This window comes from Myotis davidii, unplaced genomic scaffold, assembly GCF_000327345.1.
Source record: "Myotis davidii unplaced genomic scaffold, ASM32734v1 scaffold370, whole genome shotgun sequence".
NCBI classification, from domain to species: domain Eukaryota; kingdom Metazoa; phylum Chordata; class Mammalia; order Chiroptera; family Vespertilionidae; genus Myotis; species Myotis davidii.
In genome coordinates, this window is record NW_006288615.1 from 7,133,161 (window position 1) to 7,140,098 (window position 6,938).

The following is a 6,938-nucleotide window of genomic DNA, read 5'->3' on the forward strand; positions in this document are numbered from 1 at the left end:
CTTTCTTAAACATCGAAGTGCGACAGGATGTCCAAGTCCCCAACAGCGATTTAAGTTCTGCCACTTAGAACCAATATCCTCATAGGAAGGGAATCGTGGGGGCCACTCCCCCCAACCCATTGTTTCACAGAGGGAAACAGAGTCCGCAGAGAGGAAGGACCGAGGTCATCTCCCTCCACGAGGGAACACAGAGTCCTGACCCCTCACCATCGGGGCCTGTTTCTGCTCTCCGCACAGCCTGGTGCATGGCTGGGTCATGTTAATCTTACACGAAAAAGCAGCATTTGAACTGCATGCCTCCTAGTTTCCAACTAGTTCATCTAAAAGTGAAACATAACTACAGGCGAGAGGAGGGGCTGGTGAGTGCAGCCTCCCTAGTGAATCCCAAGCCTACCCAGGGCTTCGCAATCACCCTGAGAGTCAAATCCTGCGGCTTCCCCACCTTCGATGCCCTTTCGCTCCCTCCACACGGTCCCTGTAGCTCTAACCAGCACTGCATGTCCTGAGCTCTGGTTCCCTGGTTCCTGATTCCCTGGTTCTCTGGCTCCCTGATCCTTGGTTCCGTCTCCCTGGTCAGCTGGCTCAGCTTTTGAGACGGCCCCCTATCTGACTATCATCTTCCAACTTCTCTCAATAAAAAGCCAGTCATCATGTCCTCCCTCGGAACTCTCCTGTGGCTCCCATTGCCTCCAGAAAACCCAGACTCGGCTACTGGACCTGGGAGACCCTTGAGAGCCTGGTGGCAACCTTCCTCCACGCTGCAGTGCACGCTGCAGGGGAAGTGCCTTGTTCATCAGCCCACATCTCTCCCAGCAGGGACCTCCACACACAGGAGGTCCCACCCACCCCGCCTGCCCTTCTGGTCCCACCCACCCTGGTGGATCAGGGCCCCAGCCCCACATGCAGAAGTGCAGCCTGTAAGGGTCCGTGCCCAACTTCTCTGCTGTTCCAGGGGGACAGGAGGGCCATTTGCAGCAAGAGAGAGTGAGGCTCACACGTAGAGAGAGGCAGAGCTGAAGGATGGGGAGGGAGAAGGACACAACATCACCGAAGCCCCTGGATCCAGCTGAGCCCAAAGCCAGCCTGAGCCCGAGCACCCCAGGTACTGAGCCAACCGTTTCTGCTTTGTCAGGCAGATTCCGGTCGCATTCACATCACCTGCAAGCCCAGGGTGCTGGCACTGAGCCCTGAGCTCCAGCCACGGAGTGACCCGGCGAGGGGACACCAGCGCCCTCTTCACCCTGTGGGTCTTGACACCTTCTCTTGTCTTCCCCTGAATGCTCTTCCTCCCTCCGGGGCCTGGAGGGCTTTCCCAGCGCCCAGACCCTGCTGCTCTCGCCATCTCAGTCTGCCCCTCAGCCTTGCTTCCTGCGCCGCCTGGAACCCTCGACCGCTGGATGTGAAGTGTCTGTCTGTGTGGCTCCCGCTGCGCTTCTTAGCACATGTTAACACACAGCCAGTGACCGTTAATAAAGAGGCCCCGCGTTAACAGTCTTCTCCCTTCAATCACCTCTTCCCACCGGGCACAATAAAGTGCACACTCCCCTCAGGATAGAACCGCAGTCCTCGGTGAGGAGATGCCAGCCACGTGGCCTGTTCTCTCTGCAGCCAGTGACTCCACAGCCTCTGCCGATCTCTGTTTGAAGAGAGGGGGCCGGAGCGGGGGAGAGAAGGCACGAGATGTGAATGACAAAATTGAAGATTAAACATAAACCGGGCAGGACAGTAAGAACTATTTAAGCAAACATCTGTTTGAATTATATTAAACAGTGGAAACGAGGTTTCCACTTGGGCATTTCTGTGCCTCATTCTTCCAAAGGGGTGGCGCGGGGAGAAAACAAGTCCTCCCGATTCATGCATTAAAGTGAAGCTGAGCCCAGCCACTCCCAGAACAACCTTGGATGGGACCTGGCGAGGCCTTCCCAGCAGGCCCGGGGCTTGCGGGGAGCCCAGTGACTTCCCCATCCGGCATGTGGGCGGCTGCCAACGGATTAGAAAAGGCGAGAGGGAGCAAGCACTCCCACAGCCTCGGTTTTGCAAGCCTTTCATGGTGTTTCCCTTCTGGCCCCAGCTCACTGCTGGGCACTGAGCTCTCCCACCCTGAGGGGCCAGTAATGAGCTACTGCCCACCAGGACCATGCCCACGGAGGCGGTCACAGGGCAGGCGGGATCCCAGGCCACCTGGAGCCCGCCAGGGTCAGCAGGGAGAACGCCAAGTCATCTCAGGGCCTGCTGCTTCTGCACTTGCGTTTTAGCTTTTTAATGGCAATTTCAATGAAAAATGATGGCTTCCACATACTTGTTTACTTCTGCTCTCTCCCTTAAATCCATCTAAAATTGTACTACGAAAAAGCAAAAACCCAGAGCTCAGAGAGAACAGGGAAGGAGTTGACAAAGACCCATGGGGAAGTGGAAGGAGGCTGAGGAGGGTGGCCAACTCAGGGACACAGCAGCCAGGGTGCGGGCTGGGGATGCCATGGAGAAGCGGGCTGGCCCAGGCCCCCTGCAGGAGCGCCCTCACCCTCAGGCAATGTCAGGAGCAGGCGCTTCTCCTGGATTCTCCTGTCCATCCCATGGGGCTAGCCCTCCCTCCGCGGTGGAAGGAGTGAAGCTACTCTGGAGAATTTGAGCCAGAACGAGCTCAGGCTGGGGGCACCAGCAGCACAGAGAGGAAATTTGGGGGACTGCGTGAGCACAGGGTGAGCCTGTGGGAATCCACGCTCTGAATGACGAGAGCTCTGCCCAGGCCTCTCTCCTCCCTTGGCGCCCAGAACCCTGGGACCAGGCTGATGTCCCAGAACGGGACGTGGGAGAATCCCTCTGGAGAGAGGGGCCAGCCACAAAGAAAAGAGGACAGACACTCATGACTGTGGTTGCCCCCAGATATGACGGGCCCCCAGCTAATCATCTTAAAGTAAGTCTATGGATGACAACAGGCCCCCTTCCCCAACACACACACACACACACACACACACACACTCACACACACACTCACACACAAACACACACACTCACACACAAACACAGATATGGACACACGTATACTTATTGATAGAAAGTTGAAAAATACTGGCACGTTCTGGGCACACATAGTTGAAAGGGTTAAAGAGAATAAAACGGGGCAGAGAAAACTTCTCTCTCTCACACACACACACACACACTCTCAGAGCTGGCAATCAATTTTTTAATGCCAAGCTCTTGGCACTACACTCTTGGCCATGTGACTTACGTTAGCCTTTGGGACATTAGCAAATATGACACGAAAGAAGGCGTGGCAGCTGTGCATCACCCCCTGCTCTTGGTCCTGTGGTTGGAGTCTGGAAACCACGAGAGAAAGAGCATAAGCTATCCTGCTGGAGAAGCCATGGGGCCCGGCCGACAGCCTTCCAACCACCCAATCTGTGACTGAGGCCAGCTCAGGCTGGAGCCATGAGATGACCACAGGCCAAGGTGCCACCAGGCAGGAAGTCAGGAAACCCACCCTGCTGGACACAGTGCAACCTGCCAGCCTACGAAGCGGCGAGCAGATGGAGTGGGTGGTTTGTGATGTGACGGCGGAATCTGAGACAGACTTGAAGGATGTGAGGAAGTCAGCTACATGGTCCTCTGGGTGGCAGAGAGTTCCAGGGGGGGCCTCCAAGGGGCACGCACTGTGTGGAGAGGATCTGCCCAGAGGCCAGCAGGACAGAGCCTGGGACAGGAGGGCAGAGCCAGAAGGGGACAGTATCATCACCAGATGGGCAGGCCTTCCAGGTCCTGGTCAAGATAGGTTTTTACACTAAGAGAGATGAGCCCTTTCCAGGTCCTGAGCAGGGGAGGGGCCTGGTGTGACCACATCCCTATGACGCCATTCAGCCTGTCCCAGGATGTGCCCTGGGTTTCCTGGAAACATCTGCCTGGGCCGCAGGTGGGGTGACTAGGCAGGAATCCTTCCCAGGTGCCTCAGAGCCTCACCACCAGGGCCATGCCTCTGGCATGGTGATGTGAGTTACCAGGATGAGGTTGCAAACCGGTGATGCAGCTATGCTCCCCTTCAGCCTCTATCTGTTACCTGGAGCACATCTGGGAGCAAACGCTTTCCAGCAGCTCATGTCCCTCTGGGGTATAACTTGGTAAGGAAGGCTGGTCACGTGCTTGAGCCTTTCCTTTTATTTACCAAGTTTTGGAATCCTGAGTCAGTTTCCAATGATCAGCCAAAGGTGACCAATAAGTGTTTTACTTGATGGATGTTATGAACTGGTGGTTTTTACATAGCCAATGGGTCCATCCTTTGCAGTCATTGTTCTTATACAGATACTCATCCCTCGCCTTTTTTGGTCTGTGGAGGCATCTTTAGGTTCGTTCTTGAGTCTCTCCTACATGATCCCAGGAGTCACGGAGAGCTTCCTGGCTTTCTGCATAACAAGGTGCTCCGGGCTTATCTTGTGCATGTTTGCCCCAGACTGTAAGCCAGCCATTTCTTCAAGGAGGGGCTGCAGTCGGTCTGGACACTGTGATGGCTCAACGTCAGCTGACTGTCACTGGGTGGCTCAACGTTTCTGGTCTTTTCGGTGGTCGGGGCCAGGAAATACATTGTTTAAGAGAGAACATACCATGAGTTCATACTGATCTTTTAAAAATTCAGAACCCCATGGTCTTAACTTTCTTCACTTCATCCATGCATCTCTTTTCTTTCAGGTTGGAAATCTTGATTCCCAAAGACAGAAACATAATGACTTATTTGCTTTAGCTTACAGTTTCAGGATAACAACAGCAATATTGTTAAAAAAATGTGAATACAGTTAATACAGTTTACGCCTTTTTAAAAATTTTTTCCCCTTTAGAGTATGCCCCAGGAGAGGTGTATAGTCAAATTATAGTGTTTTAAAACTTTCTTAAATTATTTCTGTCTGCATGGTTAAGCCACCAAACTGATACAAAACTAGATGCATTTGTTTGACTTGTTTTTTGATTTTTTTAGGGATTTCTATTTTGTTCATTTTGACTTAATTTTCATAATTATGCATTTATATTGATTCCCAAATCAAATCTGTAAGTTTTCTGCAGAGAAACCTGGCTTCTGTCACAGCTCCTACACCCTGCTCTCTCCCATTCTCCTTACGTCATGGTTGAGCTTTCCATTCCCCCCACCCCATTGTTGTGTTTTAATTGAGATTTGGTATAAATTCCAAGCCAAAAAAAGATCATAATATGAGTTTACTGCAAGAACCACTTTGATTAAGTCTAAAGGCATTTATATGTGTGTGAAAGGCCAGCGCGAGCTACACATGACAAACGAGAGTGATGTCAAGCAGACAACACACCCTCCAGGTCACAGTCGGAGTGGGGGTGACTCAGTCGGGGTCTGCTGCAGAGAACAGGACCCACACTGGCCGGTTCAAGCAGGAAACCACTTATTAGAGGCCCTGGTAGAATCATGTGGAGCTGAATGAACAGGCTCCGCGTAGAGCTTTGGGGATTGACTTCCCGAGCTGCACTGCAGACTGGAGCCTCAGGAGGACAATGGTTCCAGAAGTGCCCGGAAGAGAGAAGCTGCGCTCCCGGCTCCCAGCTGTGCCACTGCTGCTGTGCTCCGCTCAGAAGATGCATGTTCACACCCTACCTCCAGATCAGTGACCAGACGCCGTGCTGCCAACTGGACTTAACCAGGACCCGCCGAGTGGGTGGCCCCTTCTCCCTTCCGCGCCCTTAAGCGTGCATCCGACAGACCAGGGTTGCCAGGGTCTGAGAAAGGTCATTTTGAGCTTCCCACCCACTGCAATTCAGAGAGAAACAGTAGAGGAAGGATGGAAAGGAGAGTGGGCACCCACCCACTGGACATACGGAGAGAGATGTCGTGGTACCATTGTCCTATGTGCAATGGCAAAGCCAATGTAGCGAAGGCCTGTCATATGCCTTCCTGAGCCATCACCCAAGGAGAAATCTTTCAGGGGGCGTTTAAAAGAGAATCTTGCCTACCTGTGACGCCAGCCCTTTCTAGGGACCCCTGCACCATATTGCTGTAAGTTAGGCTCGTAGACCTGACTTCCAGGAAGTGCTCTGATGCTCATCACCAGTAGGAGAGACGGACACAGGGGTGTGGAGCAGGCTGCTTGCAGGCAGGCTCCTCTCCTCCCTAAAAGCTCCTGGTTTGCCAGGGAGGGGTGTCCCTGGGCTCGTTTAAGCTGGACAAGCAACGAGGGGACTGGGTCCTAGGACTCCCAACCCAGTGACACATGGAGTTAGTGAAAGAGCAGCAAAGCGCTGCTGTTGGCTCTGAGCGGGGCAGAGCACACCCTGAAAGGCAATCCTGGGTCACGCAGGCCCAGGAGAGGCCCAAAGCCCAGGACGCCTGTGTCCCGGCGCCGAAGGGACCGCAGGGGAAAGGCTCCTCTCGCTTTTTGTTCCTGACATTTTTACTTGAGAATTTTAAAGAAAGGGGATATCAGAGAGCTATTTTGCTGCGCTGGATAAACCGAGGAAGGGGTAATCAGGCCGGCGGCTGTGGCGCTGAGCAGGGCGGCTCCAGAGGACCCTTTAGTCACAGGATTGCGAAGCCCGCGGGTCAGGAAGAAACTAGAAGCAATTAGCCCCGCTAGGTAGCCAGGTCTGTGTGAGGGCCTGCTCTTCTCTCGCCGGCTGCTGGGGAAACGTCCCCTTGAACAGCCGGCCAGCACAGACCGCCCTCCTCTAGTTTGGCCCAGGCGAGTGCTCTGCAGCCCCGAGTTCAACTTCAATAAAAGGGCCCGGCCCGCCCTTGATCTCGCGGCTTGCCTGACAGCCCTGCTCAGGCCCGGGCCTAATTGAGCCCGGGTCACCTGGGAATAGGTTCAAAGGCATCGAAGCCAGTAAACCACCTCCAGGCCTCGAGCCAGAGCGGCCTGGGGAACAAAGAGTACCCCCCCCACCACCACTTCAAACGGGCCCGCGCTCGGCGTCCAGATGGCGCAGGGCCGGGG